At 53.8% G+C, this 16,486-nt stretch overlaps 1 protein-coding gene across 2 annotated transcripts in view; it reads right to left on the bottom strand.

The window, feature by feature from the left end:
- The window catches only part of CDK18 (cyclin dependent kinase 18), a 37,249-nt gene that overhangs the window by 17,709 nt on the left and 3,054 nt on the right, over positions 1-16,486 (bottom strand). The window contains exon 2 of one of the 2 annotated variants that reach the window (XM_074564376.1): positions 9,832-10,002. The exons of the other annotated variant lie outside the window; for it this stretch is intronic. The gene's annotated coding sequence lies outside the window, so the exon portion shown is untranslated. The remainder of the gene's footprint in view (positions 1-9,831; positions 10,003-16,486) is intronic. 2 annotated transcript variants of the gene reach the window in all.

The following is a 16,486-nucleotide window of genomic DNA, read 5'->3' as shown; positions in this document are numbered from 1 at the left end:
TGGTTCCCTGCCTTGCAAGCTAAGGTCCAGTGCTGGTGTGTGGAAATGCCGCTGGCGTGGCAGGGACCCGAGGACCTAAACTGACCCGAAGTGTTTTGCTCCGTCTGCGCACGCTGACACTGCTAAGGTGGCACTAGCAAAAGCCACAGAGGCTCCTGTGCTGGGCACGGTTTTAGCCCCAAACAGGAAACAAGAGCCCGGGGGAAATCCGTGATGCTCCCAGCACATACATCAGAGCCTCAAACAAGAGACAATCTTTCCACATTAACGTTCAGATAAGCCCTGGCGATTATTCCTTCAAATGAAGAATTTGAAATTATTCTTTCTGGCACAAGGAAGTTTCCACACATCTCTGGTGAAGGTTGCACTAATGAACTGCACGCTGGTAGCACCCCAAGTGACCCGTGTACATGTCCATAACGCAGCCAGCGCGAGGACACCCTCGCAGCAGCAAGGGCTGCAATTACTTGACTCCTGACTTCAAATCCACTGAGGATACCAGGGATACCAGGCTGCCATCACTAGAGACGGGCAGAGAAGAGAGGGAGAGTTGCATGAGATTGCCCCTCGCCAGGCCCTCAAGATGCTTAAATCACAGCTTGGAGCATTTCAAGAGAGGTTTAGCAACGCGCACCCCTAAGAGTGGCTGAAAGAACCGTATCCAAATCACGGAATGGTTTGGGTTGGAAGGGACCTTAAAGATCACCTTGTTCCAACCCCCTGCCCTGGGCAGGGACACCTCCCACTAGACCAGGCTGCTCAATCCTGGATATCAAACCCCGGATAACACACTCGCAGGACCAAGGAGGATGGATCCCAGCTCTGAGCACCATCCGCTCTCCTGCCCTTTTGGAAAGGGCACGCTGCCTGGCACTGGGTGGACTGGGCTGGAGGGCTGGGGGCTGCTGCAGAGCTGCTCCCCCCCCATGCCTGCCGTGCCCAAAGGACAGCAGTCACCCTGCCACGGTGGGGACAAAGTCTCACCCTGGCAGGGAGTGGCATGAGATGGTCAGGAGAACAAGCGACACCGTGGGACCAGAAGGTCATGGGAAGGTGCTCACCAACTCCTGCACCGACAATCCCCCACCACACCAATCCAGAAGGGTCCTCGGCTCCAGGACCAGGAAAGATACAGGGAATATAAAAGACATTCCAGGTGAATGAAGAAGCGGATGAAGTGGTGAATGAAGAGCAGATGGGGCCTGCAAGAAAGCTGGAGAGGGGCTTTTTACAAGGGCATGTAGCCATAGTACAAGGGGTAATGGCTTCAACCTGGAAGAGATTTAGATGAGACATTAGGAAGAAATTCTTTGCTGTGAGGGCGGTGAGCCCCTGGCCCAGGTTGCCCAGAGAAGCTGTGGCTGCCCCATCCCTGGAGGGGTTCAAGGCCAGGTTGGCCGGGGCTTGGAGCAACCTGGGCTGGTGGGAGGTGTCCCTGCCCAGGGCAGGGGGGTTGGAACTAGATGATCTTTGAGGTCCCTTTCAACCCAAACCATGCTGTGATTCTATGAAGGGAAAGGGTCGTTCTGTCTCCTTCCCTGTCCACTCTCTCTCCTCAAAATGGCTCGAGTGGTTGAGGAGGCAAACACCTTCACACCGACAAAAACCTGTGCTCCACAAATTGCAGTCCGAGTCTTTTCCCCTCTCCATTGCCACCGACTGGAGCACCAGCAGCTACCGGCTGAAAAATACAAACCTTCACTGTGGAGCAAGTGGGGTTGGGGCAAAAATAGCACCGCCGTGGCGAGCTACCTCTGCTGCTACGCTTACGCCTGCCCCCTGCTCGTTATCTTTATGGCTCTGGGCAATTGTGGCTGTTTGTACCAGCCAGACCTGGACCTACTTGGCATCTGGTGGTGGAGCTCACATTAAAGTGTTTGTCAGCCGGAATTTATGGGACTGTTCTTGTTCTCAGCCCTCTGCTCCTCCCAGAGAGGAATTCGCCCTGCCCCAAGTGGCCGTTTGGACCTAAAATGCCCTAAAGGTGGGATTTTCCAGCTAAACGGAGCAGCCCTCTCCTCCACAGTATAGATTTCAAAGGAAGAATTGCTAGCGACCGCCTCTTGTTTCCCACCGCCTTCAGTGCACTGAAGGAAGTGGAGGCATTTATTGACTTTGTGAGAGAAAGCGGCACTTGCTAAGCAAAGCAATGACATCACTTGTTTTACAGCCTGAAGGATCTCGAAGGGAATTACAGCAACCCCTGGGCTGCAGGCAGCCCTGCGACGGGAGCAGCCGGCCGACCAACGGCGTGCCGACACATGACGTTGCAGGGCAGGACGCGAAAGGGAGAAGGCGTCTGGAAGGGCAATAAGGAATTTAGGCAAATCAACGGGCAAAAATGGAAGCCCTCAGGCTGGCATGTGGCCAAGGAGCGGGGATTAAAGCCAGCAGCGTGAACGATCCGCATTTACCGTAGTATAGTCAGAGAGTAAATACTTGGCTACAACACTTCAAAGCGCCCAAAGCTGAACGCCGTCGGGAAAGCTCGCCACATGATCAAGACAAGATGTTAACGATTCTTTAAACACCGCATTCAAAGCCGCGTTCTTCGCTGCACAAGCAATAACCGCACTCGCTATTCCACAGCGAGCTATTCCCATCGGCATTCGAGCTGTGACTATCCCTGTGAATCTCTCTTGCGTCTGCACAGCAAAACCCGCTGGCTCTCTGCTGGGGAATTCAAGAGACAGGTATTTTAGGCACAGACAAGCCACCATCAGTGTATGAAACTGTCCCCTTTCTCCTTCAGCATATTGCAGGGGCTTGGAAGCAAGGCCTTCAAGCAATAACCACTTTATTGCTCTTCACAAAAGATAAGTGGCTCCATTCTTTTCTTACCGTTTTAACAGACTCCTGCCCCCATTTCCCAGCTGAAAGGATGGAAGGCTTGGAGGGAATAGTATGCTTTTTTTAAGGTGGGGGGGTTTTTTTGTGTTTTTTTGTGTTTTTTTTTATCCACAGAGGTTAACGCTCGTGTTTACAGGCAAAATGAACAGTCTATTCAGCCGTTACAGCTCATGCTTCTGGCTATTAGGTAGCACTGATTCGCTCCTGCAAGGATCAGAGAAATGGCGAATTCTGCTCGTAGAGCCTTATTTGCTCTGCAAACACAGCCATCCTGCAAGGCTGCATGTGCCTACAGGGCTAAACAAACAACCCGCGGAGGCACCGGTTGCATACGTGCCCCTCCTCGCATCCCAGAGACAAAGGGCAGACCCCCCCGAAAGCTCACCGGCATCGCTCGTGTGCCGGGCTGCCCTCTCCGCTGGCCAGCAGCAGGTCCCCGGGGTGGCCAGTGGATGTTCTCCCTCCCGAGCCCCCGCACCGAGGAGGGGCAGAGAAAAGCAGCAGAAGCTGCCAAGACGCTGGCGATGGGAGAGATTTCGGCCCCTCCATGGTGCACAACCTTGTGCAAACAGGAGCTCAGCACAACCCGAATTCCTCCTCCGCTCCGAATTTCCTCGGCAGGGCCAGAGCTGGGTCCTCGGGAGATGGACAGAGGGGGAAGGGGAGAGATTTGGGGCTGTTCTGGGGAGTCAGAGGGAAATTACAGCTTGCTGGGGATGACGCTAACATACACCAGGGGCGATGCCGAATTTTCTGCAGCAGCTGGGAATCCTACCGGAGCAAGGTCGGAGGGGCAAGGGAGGAATTCATCCCCCGACCAGCAAATGAACGTCTCCCCGGCTGCTCAGCTGTCGGCATGAAATTCCCCCCGGGGTAACAAGGTCCCAGCCGCTCCCTCCCCGTGACAGATGCTGCAAAGCCCAGTCCTGGGGAGCTTGGTTCAGATGGACCGAGGCTGCTCTGAGCTGCAGCGAGGACCGACACGGACCCTGCCCATCAGACAGAGCCGTTTGCACAATAACTCTCCCCAAAAGGCGAGTGGTGAGGGGGGAAAGAGCGAGCCCAGCTCTCCTCCCTCCACATTTCCCTCCCACCGCTCGGCTCCGCTGTTCAGGGGGCCTGACATTTCCCTCCGACGCAGGGAGCAAAGCCCTCGCCAGGAGGTCAAGGTCCTGCGGGGAAGGGAGTGCAATCAATTCGTATTAATCTACAGGAGCCCTGTAGCAAACAGCAAAACCCTTCATCCCAGGGCAGAGGCATGATTGAAAAGGGAACTTTGGGTCTCCAGGGAGTCGGTCCATCCTCGCATTGCAATATTTTTCCCCTCCTGTACTACCGGCTTCCATGATTACAACAAATGCAGTGCACCGGGAGTGTGATTACGGCAGCCAGGAGATCACTGTCCTCCCTTCTCACGTCTGCGGTTTGGAGGAGGCTTGGGAGGAAAAATGATCCTGTAGCAAATGCGCAAGACCGGCTTCCATGCCTCGGTTTCCCCAGCTATAAATCAAGAATGACAACGCATCCGTCCTCCCGTCCCGATTGCATTCGCCTCAGCCGTCACCCCGTGCAGGCGGAAGCCGGGTTCGTGGGGTGTGCGGCGCCCACAGGGGTCCCATCCCTCGTTTGCAGCCTTGCAATTAGTCCTTGGTAAGGTGTTGTTAAGAGACAACGACACAGGCAAAGCACGAGCCCCATGGAGCACGTACAGATCTCTGGGACTCAGACAGACACAAAGATAGCCCGGAAAGGGTGAACGCCATGGAAAACTTCCTGCAAGCCCAGCCTTCGGAGACTTCATAACCTGTACCCGATGCACGGGTGGGAGGGGGAAGGAAAAGCCGTTTTGCTAGATGCGCATTTCCACTCCCGCTTGTCCCAGTCCTGACAATGAGCCCAGTAACAAGAGCACACAAAGGAGGTTTGTTCTGCCTTTGTATATTTTGCCTTTCTCTGTGTCCGCAGCCCTGTGCGGCGCAGTCAGCAGTTCTCGCTCGGCTCTTCCCGGCTCTTGGTGAGATCAGGGCAGCTCCGAGGAAGGCATTAAAATGACGGTCATTATTCCAGCAGCCTCAAAACACTGGGCACTTATTCCTCAGCCGAAGCTAACCTGAGAAAAGTGTCCAGTATTCGGCTGGAACAACAATCGACCGCTCACAGCCAGTCTGTCCACCACAGGCAGGGGTGGGTGCTCAGTGCTCACACTGTCTGGGGGCCACGCGGAGCCGCCCCCGAGGTGGTCGTGTCAGTGGTTCTATGGTACGTCCATCCTCTTCAGGGGGTGAGGGGTCCGGAGGCGCAGATGCTGTGGATCAGCAGATCCCGGGATCTGCTCCAATCCATCCATCCCTGCTGGTTTGCACCGGAAGGGAGGGCAGCAGGGAACGAGACTCGTCAAAAGTGCACGACTTGACCCCCTGGAGCCCAACACAACCGCGTCTGGCTCGGAGACAGAGATGCTCCCTCTGATACTCCATTTTTCTACAGCAGTTATTTAAGTTATTGAGACTTAATTTACGGCCGCTGTGGAGTTCTAGATGTGTGTCCCACTGGCAGCACCCACCGTGATGGCAGCCCCGTCTCGTCGTACGGTGGTGCCAAACCGTGACCCAACAGACCCAAGCTCTAACGTCACCCTTGGGAGCAAAGAGCCGTGCTGGGATTGCCGGGGCAGCAGCACTTTGCAGCTCAGGTATGCTCCTGGAGGCGCTGCCGATCGGCTGCATGGTATTTAGCCGTTCTCTACCCTTACCCATGACTCACTTTCTCCTTTCATCCTTTTATTACACGGCGGGCACGTCCCTCACAACACGCATCGCACCATGTGTGTACCAAGCTCATTGCACAGTGAGAATTGTGCAATATCAACACAATTATTGAAGAGGAACATCACGAGCAAAGGCCAGCCCCGGTCCTTGCCTTTTATGACACTCAAACAATTACTGACTGACAATTAACTAACACAATCCAAGTTGCATCCGAGGCAGATTGGCTCCGTTGCTGACCTCGCTGTGAGTCCTGCCTCCCCTCTCCCCCCATCGCCTCCCTGTTACCTGCCCGTCATGTCACACCCCAAAAGTGACAAGAGGCTCCCGAATATACAAGCGCAACCAAGAAAGCGTTCACGGATCCTGCTGGATGAAAGAAACTCCAGAAACACAACCCGAGCCCCGCCATCCCCGCGGCTGGCAGCCGGCGTTCCCAGGTGGCTGGGAGAGACGGCGAAGAGGGCGCCAGCTTCCAGCTGCCAAAGAAAGCCATTCTCAGTAACACAAAGCCTCTTATTTTCTCTCCCAGGAGTGTTTAGACCTGTGGCTGAAGCTGTCAGTGCCTGCCCTTCCTTTACTGATGGATGGGAAGGAGGATCCATGTTACAGGAGAAGATCCCTGGTGCAGGAGAGACCAAGTCCCTCTGCGCCTCTCCCGCAGCTCCGTCCCGCTGGATGAAGCTGTGCAGCGCTGTCATCCACACGCTCGCACAGCACGGGGTACATAGGGTCTGCCGGCTTCTTAATTGCTATTTTCTTTCCTCCTTTTCCTTTTTTTTTTTTTTTCTTTTTTTTTAATTAGAGCTTTCGCTCCTTCCCCAGCCCACGCAGAGCTCCCAGAGCTGCAAGCTTATCTGCGATTGCCGTGCAGACAAGAGCTCGTGGAAAGCCAGGATTTTCTTTCCCTGCCGTGGTCAGGAGGAGCCAGGATAAGTGGCCTCCTTCTCTCTTTAACAGAAAACACTGGAATTTTCCTCCTGTGACCCATGATTTCATCTTCCACCTAAGATCAGATCTCTCTTTCCAGCACATGAGAACAAGGCTGAAAGGATGGTGTCGGTGCGAAACGAGGGCTGGGGGTAATTAACTTCCTCAGTGCAGCGTGGAAGGCAGACGCAGGAGAGGGCTTTGAGCCGATGCCCAGGGATGGGAGCAGAGCTCGGCTGCCATCCCCCTGCCTGGCCCAAGCAGAGGGATCACACAGTCCCGCTCCCGGGTCTCCTTTCTAAAAGCATTCCGTGGGAGGGTATTTAAAGAAAAAAAAATTTAAAGACATTGCATCCTGTACACCCGACCGTCCCGCGGGATTCGTGAAACGCAGCTACCTGTAGTGCAAAGAAAAGGAGGGGGGCAACAAGCAGCGCCCAACGGAAAGGTGAAGAGACGAAATGAAAGCCAGAGCATTGCGGAAAGTCTTGCCAGAGGGAACCCTGGTATCATCAAAGGACCTTGACAGGACCTAATTTCCCGGAAAAAAACAGAAAACGCTTTTAATATAAACAGAAGCACAACATTTATAAAGAAGCAGCACCACCACAAGCACTCAAAGCAATAAAGAGCTCGGCATTTCACCATGCGTTTTCTGGGAGAGTTAAACCGCACGGAGTTCAGCCTGCCTTGCTCTACCCTGATAAACCACGCTTAGAAACGGGCCGAGGCTCCTGCCAGTTACGCTCTACCATCGGCAAATACCTGGCGATGGGAGGAGGAGCTGGAGAGATTGTACAAACAGCTTCGTACGGGATTAACGCTCCTTCCTCCCCCAGCAAGCTCCCAGCTCAGATCCAGCAGCTCCTTGGAGCCGACACGGCTAATAAACCATCCCCCCCGCCCTCAGACAGATCTTTCTGCAGCACCAGAAAAAGAACTGAATGAAAGGGGACGGTGTTCCTGACCTACTGGTCCCCACAGTGCCAGCTACGGACTGGGTTTCTCCCCAGGACGGTGCTCCGGTACCACTGTTCGGCACCAGGCACATAAAACTCTTTGCAGCAGGGTTTCAAATCTGTTTTATTTAAAGCTCGGGAAGAGTCACGTGGCGGTAAGGCGGTGAGCAAGCACCGCAGGTCTACTTCTCTGCCAAGGATTGCACTAATCTGGTATTTAATCTTAAACCAGTTGTGCACCCATCCTCGGAGGGCTTTGCGCACGTGTGTGTATTTCTCCCTCCGATGCCAGGGGAACGCAGCCACACAGGTAGGGAGCCCGATGAGCCCACGCTTGAGGAATCGGAGGATTTCAAAGCGCAGCACAAACTGTAATTACTTTTGGCATCCCCGTCTCCCCCGTAATGGGAAGAGTCGTGCTGCAGTATCTTTTATCAGGACCCTTCCTTATCACAGTTACCGCGGCGGTGCTGAGAGCCCCAGCTGGGGGTGAGACGTGCAAGTGGGCATCCCCGTGGTCCTTCTGCCTTGGCTTGGCTTCCCAGAGCCCGCACCTCATCCTCGTGATGAGAGAAGGGGCTGCCCAAGCCCTTGTTCCAGCTGGTGATCGGGAACTTCTGCTCTACTAAGCCGCTGCCAAGGCTGGAGGAAGGCAGGAGATGTAAAAAGCCTCCCGAAGCAAGAGGTGGCTGCCAGGGATCCCAGTGTGATAAGAGCACTGTTTTGAGGCAGCGAACTTGGCAAAAGCTCCGTGTTTCTGCCTGGATGCCAGGCTTTGAGACACCCTTGCATCAGCACGAACAGCCCCCAGGGATGGTTCTCCCTGGCCCATGCACCACCTTGAAGGTGAACCCCGACAGCGCTTTGCCTGCCTCGGGGCGATGCACGACTCGAGCCCGGCTGCTGCAAACTCTTCCAGCTGCCCCCATACAGAAGGGTGTCACTGGCTCTCCTGGCCCCCGTGCTCTCTCCCCTCTCCCCATTTCAAGGTTCAAGTTTTTCCTCCATCATCTGAAGGGAGCCAAGCGTTCCCGCCATTCCTTCTCCGGTCTCACCACCGAGACCTCCGCCAGTAACACTGCGCTCCTTATTTCTGCACATGAAGCCTCTCCACTTCGCAAAGAGCCAGGGGTTGGGCAACACGGCGAAAACCAGACATTGTCTGGGCCACATGCAGGGAAGGAATAATGCAGAAGCAAACAGCAAAAGAGATTTTCACAGCAGCAAATGTCTCAGGGAATGAGTCGTGAACGCAAATGAAGCGGATCCTCACGTAGTCCTGCTCCGCTCAGGATGCGTCCAGCACAATTGGCGTTAAATGAGGGGCTCCCCCAGATGCACGGCAGCTCCTGAGACCCGGGGGTTGCCAGCCAGCTTGGACACGTGCCCATATGGCAACAACCTTCCCAGTAACCGTCTTGCCTCCTCCACCAGCTTCCTTAGAAAGCGCTGGGAGAGCAGAAAGACGGGAGGCTGCTCTGAGATGCAGAGACACTCTCTCCCCTTTTCTCCTCATCCCGAGGTCCTCTGGTGTACCTGCCTCCCCTGGGCAGCCCGGGACAGGGATGTTCTTGCAGATCCGACTGTCCCGCTGCGTCCCTGCTGTACCTGCTCTGCTCAGGAAGCTCTTCGTCAGGTGTTTTGCACCAGCAGCACCATTTTCCTTAAACACAGGGATGCCACCAGGAGGACTGCCCAAGAGCCAAGCCCAGGCCCTGGGATGGTGCAAACTCTCCAGGACCCCAAACCCCGTGAGATGCTGCCTTCCAGGAAACCTCCGTCCCCGAGAGCGCAGCACACGCTTGCAGAGCATCCTCGTCCCTCTGCACTGCCTGGAGACACCCACCTCCCTCATATCCCTACCCTAAGCACCGCCACGACTACGGCATTTTCACGTTCAACCAAATACGGACACGTCTGGATACCAAATAGAGAGATCCCAGATGAAACATGTATAAACAGATTAAGCATGCCCCAGTGCCTGCAAACCTCTGCTCACTTCCCTGTGGAGGGCAACATTTCATGCATATCTGGGAACTGGGCAAGCGCACGCTGTTCAGATAAACCTTGTTCCTTGTTAAACTGTAAATAACAGCTGTTTCGCCAAGCCTGAGCCCCAGCTCGCCGCTCGCTGTCCTCAAAGTTGCAATGTCAGTCATGGGCATGGCAGACAAAGCAAGTATATTTGGTGAGGTTTTAAAATAAAGAATTTTTCTCTTTTCCCCCCCCCCCCCCCTCTTTTTTAAGCTCACTTTTCCACTTCTCTCTTCACTCCCAACCCACCTCCCCCCCGCACTTTAAAAACTATCGCAACTCCCACTGCGTACCGGTGGAGCTGCCCGCAGCTCTGGTGTCCTTGACAAGCTCGATGGGTTTCCGCACGAGCCCCGGAAAACGGGGGGAGATAACAGAGCCCAGCGTGAGATAAACAGAGCGAAAGAGCGAAGGAGAGCGATGTCTTGCAGGAAAACGCAGGGCTGGTCTCCCCAGCGTGGACCCTGTTAGGGAGAGATAGGTGCCGGGATGTCACACGCGGTGGCCTGCAGTCCACTGCCCTTTTGGAAGACATCAGAAGCATATTTCAGAAGCTGTTATTTCAAATTATAGCCCCCTCCACCCCCCAAATCAAAACACAGACCTATTTCCATGTGCTTTGCAGCAACGGGCCACGAGAGTCAAGGAGACTGAAAGCTCAGAAAGCGAGATGAAAAGGGACTACATCACGCAGGGCTGTTCAAAGCTCGCTTGGTTGTGTTCAATCCTGCTCCTCTCCTGCCTCGCAAGCTGATAAACTGCATGTTCCGTAGGAAACGCTCGAGATAAGAAAGGATTATAATTGTGAAGCCCACAGAGACGAGCGATTTGGCCTCCGTTCCCACGGCAGAGCATCAGCCGAGCGGAGGTGCCCCCCTCCCGCCACCGCTCCAAGTTCTTATCTGGTGGGATACTGGTGGGGTTGGTTGTACACACGGCGACAAGCTGCACTCGCAATGCCGCTATCATAGCGCGATTAGTTGCACAATTAATCGTTAATAAGAAGGGATTGAAAGGGATTAAGTACTTAAATAGCACACATGCTGTTAATGGTAATTTATAAAAACGCACCTTCTCCCTCAGATACTGTGTCATGTTTTCCTGGAATTATGACGACTCAATGGGACCTTCTCTTTGCCCCTCCTGCACAGAGGGAATACCTGTTCCCATCGCTGCGGAGCTGCAGATGGGCTCTGAGAGGAATTCAAGAGGGCGACGGGCACCTCCGCGCACCCCAGCCCCGGCTCTCCAGGGACAGGGCAGCGACCAGAGCGACGGGAGCTCCTGGCTGCCACTGCTCTTCCTGGGGCTCCGAGAGGATGCTGGTGGGAGAGAGGGATGCGACGGTGATACTGGGAGGAGTGCACTGGGGTTTGGTGATGGTTCATCTAATGGGGAGAGCATTTTGGAGACAAAGGGGCACTCTTTGCCTCTGACAGCTTTTAACTGGCTTTTGGACGAGACACAGAACCATCCCTGCCTATGACCAAAAAGAGCATAAAACCCACTCGTTCTGTCTCCTCCTCAGACTCCCAGGCAGGTAATGCTGCTTCCCTGTCCCACACGCACCAATTTACATTGCAAATGATGTTTGAAAATTCCTGCCCAAACCCCACGTCCTAGGAAGGCTGCCCAGGTGCCTCCAGACCATCCGCAGCCGTTCTGGGACCCTTCCAAAGAGCTGAAACAGCTCCCAGGCGCCTGGTCAACGCAAGAACTGTGGGGCTCAGACTACCCCTCCTCCAGCCTCACGTCCCCGTGTCCCTGAATCCCTTCGGCCACAGGCACAGCAGCAGCTTTTGATGCCGAGGATGATTCTGTGATGGCCCCAACAGCCCATCCTCCCCCACCTCAGACCCACCTCGGAGAAGTTTTCTGCCTTGAATCAAAAACCAAACAGGTGGAAAAACACACCCCTTGGCTCCTCTGACCAGGGCAGTCTGGGCATCCCTTACACGTTTCTTGCCTTGACCACACAAGGCCACAGCGAGACCTGGCCCTGCACCAGTTTCCTCTGCACCAGGCAGCATTTCGGACTCTAGATCTCCCTCAAAAAAGAAAACATGCCCGCTGATGGACTAAGGCACCGCGCAGGTTCTTCCCCTGCTCTGTCTGAGGCTGCAGTGAGGGGTGACAGGGGCTCTGTGCTGTCCCCCAGGTCCCATGGACCCCGGTGACCCCCTCTGCTCAGCATCGCACGGGGACGGATCCATCACACCCTGCGCAGGTCCCTGCACCCCACAGCACTCCGGTGGCCAAGCCGCTCCCTGGCTGTGCCGAACCTGCTCCCGGCACAGACAGAGGCTTTCAGTCTCCGGGGCTGCTAATTCGCCTCCGCTGGCCAGTGCCGCGCTCAGGAAACACACGATATCAATGCCTTTCTTGTAGAGGCGGATCGCGAGGGCTGCGAAAGCTCACCCCTAGATGCGGTCTTCTTCAAGCAGGACGGGAAACATTGGCAGACCTGCAAATAGAGGTCCTCCTCGCAGCCACAGCCCGGGATGTGGCCGATCCCTGTTCCGGACTAACACTGGCCTTCAGTCCCCTAATTGCAAACATGAAAAGCAAACAGCGCACGGAGGTATCCAGCCACAGGCTGACTCGTTATGTGCCTTCTGAGAGCTTGATGGGCAGGGCTGTAAGTCAGACACCACCGCGATGGGCAAAATACAAAGGACAGATAAGAAAAGGCTGGGATTTGTGAGATAAGGCTTGTTCCCGACTGCCTATACTTCCTGTATCCTGTGGCACAGTGATTACTGTGCAGTAATTAGTTAATAATTATAAGCTGACCAACCCTCAGGAATATGCGTAGCAGAAGGAGCAATATATGCTTTAGGCTAAAAGCAGATTTTTCCTTACTGCTTCTCTCCTGCACTTAAACCATTGCCCCAGTTCAAGGCACGGAGAACAGATGCCAGGGAGGTTATTATGCCGACGGTAACACGGGAACGGTTCCTCGCCCTTCTGTATCGCTGTTCATTCAAGGATAGCCAAGCATTTCACTAATACCAACCACACCTCAGCCTAGCAGTCCCTTTGGCTATTTTCCCCCCAGCCGAGATGGGACAAACCGAAGCGCAGAGACGGGATGGGACTCACCCGAGGTCAAACAGCAAGTCAACGGCGCAGCCAGGAAAAGAGTCCAGGAGATCTGGCCCTGGATCCTACCTCCAAACTGCTTCCTTTGCTCTGCTGGTCACGGACCACCGCCGCCCCCATCTACCGCATCGGGGCTGGACCCTGAATTTCCGAAGCACACTCTCTAGCAGGACACTGGCGATGCTGGTTCTGCAGAAATGAGCCGTAGCTCCTAGTTCTCTGCATTATCTGGGTGACAGCAGAGACGACACAAGCACGCATCACAGCAGAGATCCCACTAGGAAACTAGAAAGAATTTGTGACGCTCACAGCCCTGTCTGGTGACAAAACTGCCATGTTTTGTGCCGCTGTGCGTCTACCGACTTCAGCGGAGCAATGCTGATTTACACCACTTGAGCATCTGGCGAAGAAAGGCAGAAAGTGGAATTTAACCCACCAACGCGGGCAGAAGCAATAAGAGGATGCATTTTCTGTGTGAAAAGAGCTCACTTCAGCTGCTGTTAACACTCTTTCAACCAGATTTTTAGAGTCCAAAATAAATATTAAAAAAAAAACAAGCAAAGTGCTATTGAAGATCCCTGTAGGTCCCTGGCTGCACCGTTGGGTATCTATAGATCAGCAGCGTTTGCCCCAGCACAGGCTCGGTGCGTAAGCTGCCAGCCTAAGAGGCTTTCCACCAAATAATTCAAGTCATGCTAGAAGGCATAAAACCAAGCTCCAGGTGATGTTCCACACTGGAATACAGAAAAAACCCAACACCGATGAATTTATATGCATGTGCATGTTCACAAGGGTTAAGGCTCCCGTTCATAAACCTTGTCAGATTTAGCAACTAAAAAAAGACGCGGCTTCGGGAATGGAGGGGGGGGGAAGCGGGTGTGAGGGAGAAGGGAAGTTGGGGGGGGGGGTTTGAAGCTGAATCTAACTGGGATCATGAATCATAACCCCTGAGTGACCAGCATATTAATGCTTACCAATTAATTAAACAGACAGAGGAAAAATAAACTATCCAAATCAAAATAGAGAAAGAGCAGAAAGAAACGGAACGTTTGGAATGTTTCTGCTTCCCAAAAAAGGCACAATTTCGATTTCGTCAGAAGTTTCAGTGTTCGGTGGTCAGCTTCAACAGTCTCGCCCTTTTAATTTAGCAATTCAATGAAATCAGCAAAACAACAGCTGGACCCCGCGGAACTGGTCAAATCCAGGCCCCTGCCCCACTCCAAAGCCCCCAGCTGGGGAAATTCGGGTTGTTCTAAAGGAAACAGCTGAGCATTTCAGAGCTTGGGGAAGACAGAGAGGGAGAGGGTCCACGGAGAAACCCTCGGCAATAGAAACACGGCTGTGTGGCAGGTCATGAGCAAAAACTGAAAGGGTGCCCGGAAGACAAACAAAATTCCTGTCACCTCAGACGACAGCGAGAGACGGGCCGTCCACTACAGACCAGCACAAACCAGCACGTGTCGGGGAGCGTATCAGACCTCAGGTTTGAGATCCAGTGCCATCGGCGACGGGACCTTGCTAACAGCAGGAACGCGCTCCTTGCCGCAGTTCCCCGCCTGATAAATGAAGGCGATAGTGCCAGCTCGAGGGTGCTGCGAGGGAGAACTGTTTGGGGGCGATAAACAAAACGAAAAAGCAACAAAACAATTGGATTGGATGCAGCAGTAATTGGCAATGAAGTGTCTTCGTTGGCAGGGCCCTTCCCGCCAGGTGCACACAGAAGCTGCCCACTTTCCCTTCCCCGTGTGCTCACAAAAGGGCAGTAAAACCCATCACCGCCCCATCCTCTTTGCTCCCCCCTCTGTGCATCACAAGCCGTAACAGCTCTCGTGATACCCCGTGTCCCTGCAACGCTGGCAGAGGCGACGGCTACCGGGCACTGACAGCTCTGTATCAGAAATTTGCCACCCAAATAATTTATTATTTTTGTTACAGCGGTGCCTGCTGGCCCCAGAGACTGAGGACTCGCCGTGCAAAAGGCAGCGATGAGAAATTGTCCCCGCTTCAAAACACCCCTGATTTAAATGCACGAAGGAAGATGAAAGGGAAGCAGAACCCAGGGCCGGGCTGACAACGTCAGACCCAGACCGTCCGTGCACAGCCTGAGATGCTGCGAGACGTCTCCACCTGAGCTGCCCTGGGAGACCTGGTTCCCAAAAGCAGTGAGCATCCATCTCCGAAAACAGCAGGTCAAACATCCCCCCGTTCCACAGCGTGAACACTTTGGAGGTATTTATCCTCCCAGCACCCTGCTGTGGCAGGGACGGTACCTGATGTAAGACGGGAGCGCAGAAAAGCCACAAACGAAAAGAGAAGAGCCGGTGCCGGCATCTGAATCCAACTCTCTGAAGCCAGTGCCCCAAAGCCTGGAGCATCCTTCCGCTTCGTGGGCTGTATTCCCGCAGGTCCTGCCTACGCTTCCCACTGTGGGGCATTACGCATTCAGCACACGAGTGAGAATTTCAACAAGAGCCCAGCTGCTGCTCAGGTGTGAAAAGCAAACGCTCGGATTTTCAGCAGAGATCAGCCCAGTGGGCAGGCGTGCTGGGCTGGAGACACGCGGACGTTTCCCAGTGGGAATGCGGCGTGCCTGGCCCCCCTGCAAAAATCCAGCCTTCATTGTGGCGGCTTGGAGCTCACCCCTGACACAGCGAGGAAACCCAGAAGGCAAGAGAATACAGAGCTCAAGCTGCGACTGGAGATAGAGCGAGAAGGAGCCACACGAAAGGAGGGAGGCAAAGAAAGAACAGGAGAGATGAGAGATTGCAGCGGTGTCAGAAGCACAGGCGAAGCCCAGCCATCTCTGAAGGCTTGCTTGCTCTGCTCTGTGGCTTGAAAATAATTTCACACCAGTTTCTTTTTCCAGCCCGGCTGCCTAGACAAAGATAGGAGCTGAGATTGCGAGGGACTGAGCAAACAAGCAGCAGATGAGCAATACTGGCTGCAGGCAAAAATGCTACCTGAAAAGAAACCTTGATTAGAAATGTAAAGAGAGAACAAAAGATGCTCGGTCTGATTACAGATCGACTCTGCAAAGTTAATTGTTCACCAGATTGTAATCTGGGCTTTCGCATCTACATTAATCAACAGGTTGCTTTCTGCTATCAGTTTTCCCTTCACAAACAGCAGAAGCAAGTTAATTTAGAGAAAAGCAAACCCAGCAGGTCAAACCTCTGCACGGGCAGAGTTTGCTGAAAGCAGCTGAAGGGCCTTTTTTAAATAGAGACCTTTTATTGTTTTTCTACCTGTAAAGAAGTAAATCGAGACTATGTCATCAATCAGAGCTGACCTTTCAGGGTTCCAGGACACCAATTACACAGAGAGGAACTCACTCCAGGCTGGGTTGGGATCTTTTTCGAACTCTGTAGCTGGCCCCGGAGCCAAGACCCCCTGCCCTATCGCCTGGAGAAGCTGCTTTAAGTTTGCCTCAATTTCCCTGAGCATGGAAGGAGAATTCGGGACGCTCCTACTCAGTATAAACCCTCCTGGAAACTCTTACTATTATTTGGACATGACTCCAAACATGTGTCCCAGATTTTCTGGTGATTCTCAGACCTCCTGGCCCAAACCTCAGGTCTGTATGGAAGCCAGAGGAATGTCTCAGGGTTTACAAGGATTGACCAAACATTCATTTCTCTCCAGAAGGCCAGACCATGGGGATGGCCTCAGTGGAAACTGCAACGTGGATATTTTAATGCAAACACAACATATGGAAAGTGCATATACAGGTTTCCATCTCACCAAAGGGAACGGCGGGATCCTCATGGACTTGGGAGATGAAAACTCAATTCCCTGCGCTACCACAGGCTCCCTTCAGCAAGTCAGCTGGGCTCTCCGCTTCCCCAT

This window comes from Larus michahellis, chromosome 21, assembly GCF_964199755.1.
Source record: "Larus michahellis chromosome 21, bLarMic1.1, whole genome shotgun sequence".
Classification (NCBI taxonomy): Eukaryota; Metazoa; Chordata; class Aves; order Charadriiformes; family Laridae; genus Larus; species Larus michahellis.
This window is presented reverse-complemented; position numbering and strand designations above follow the sequence as displayed.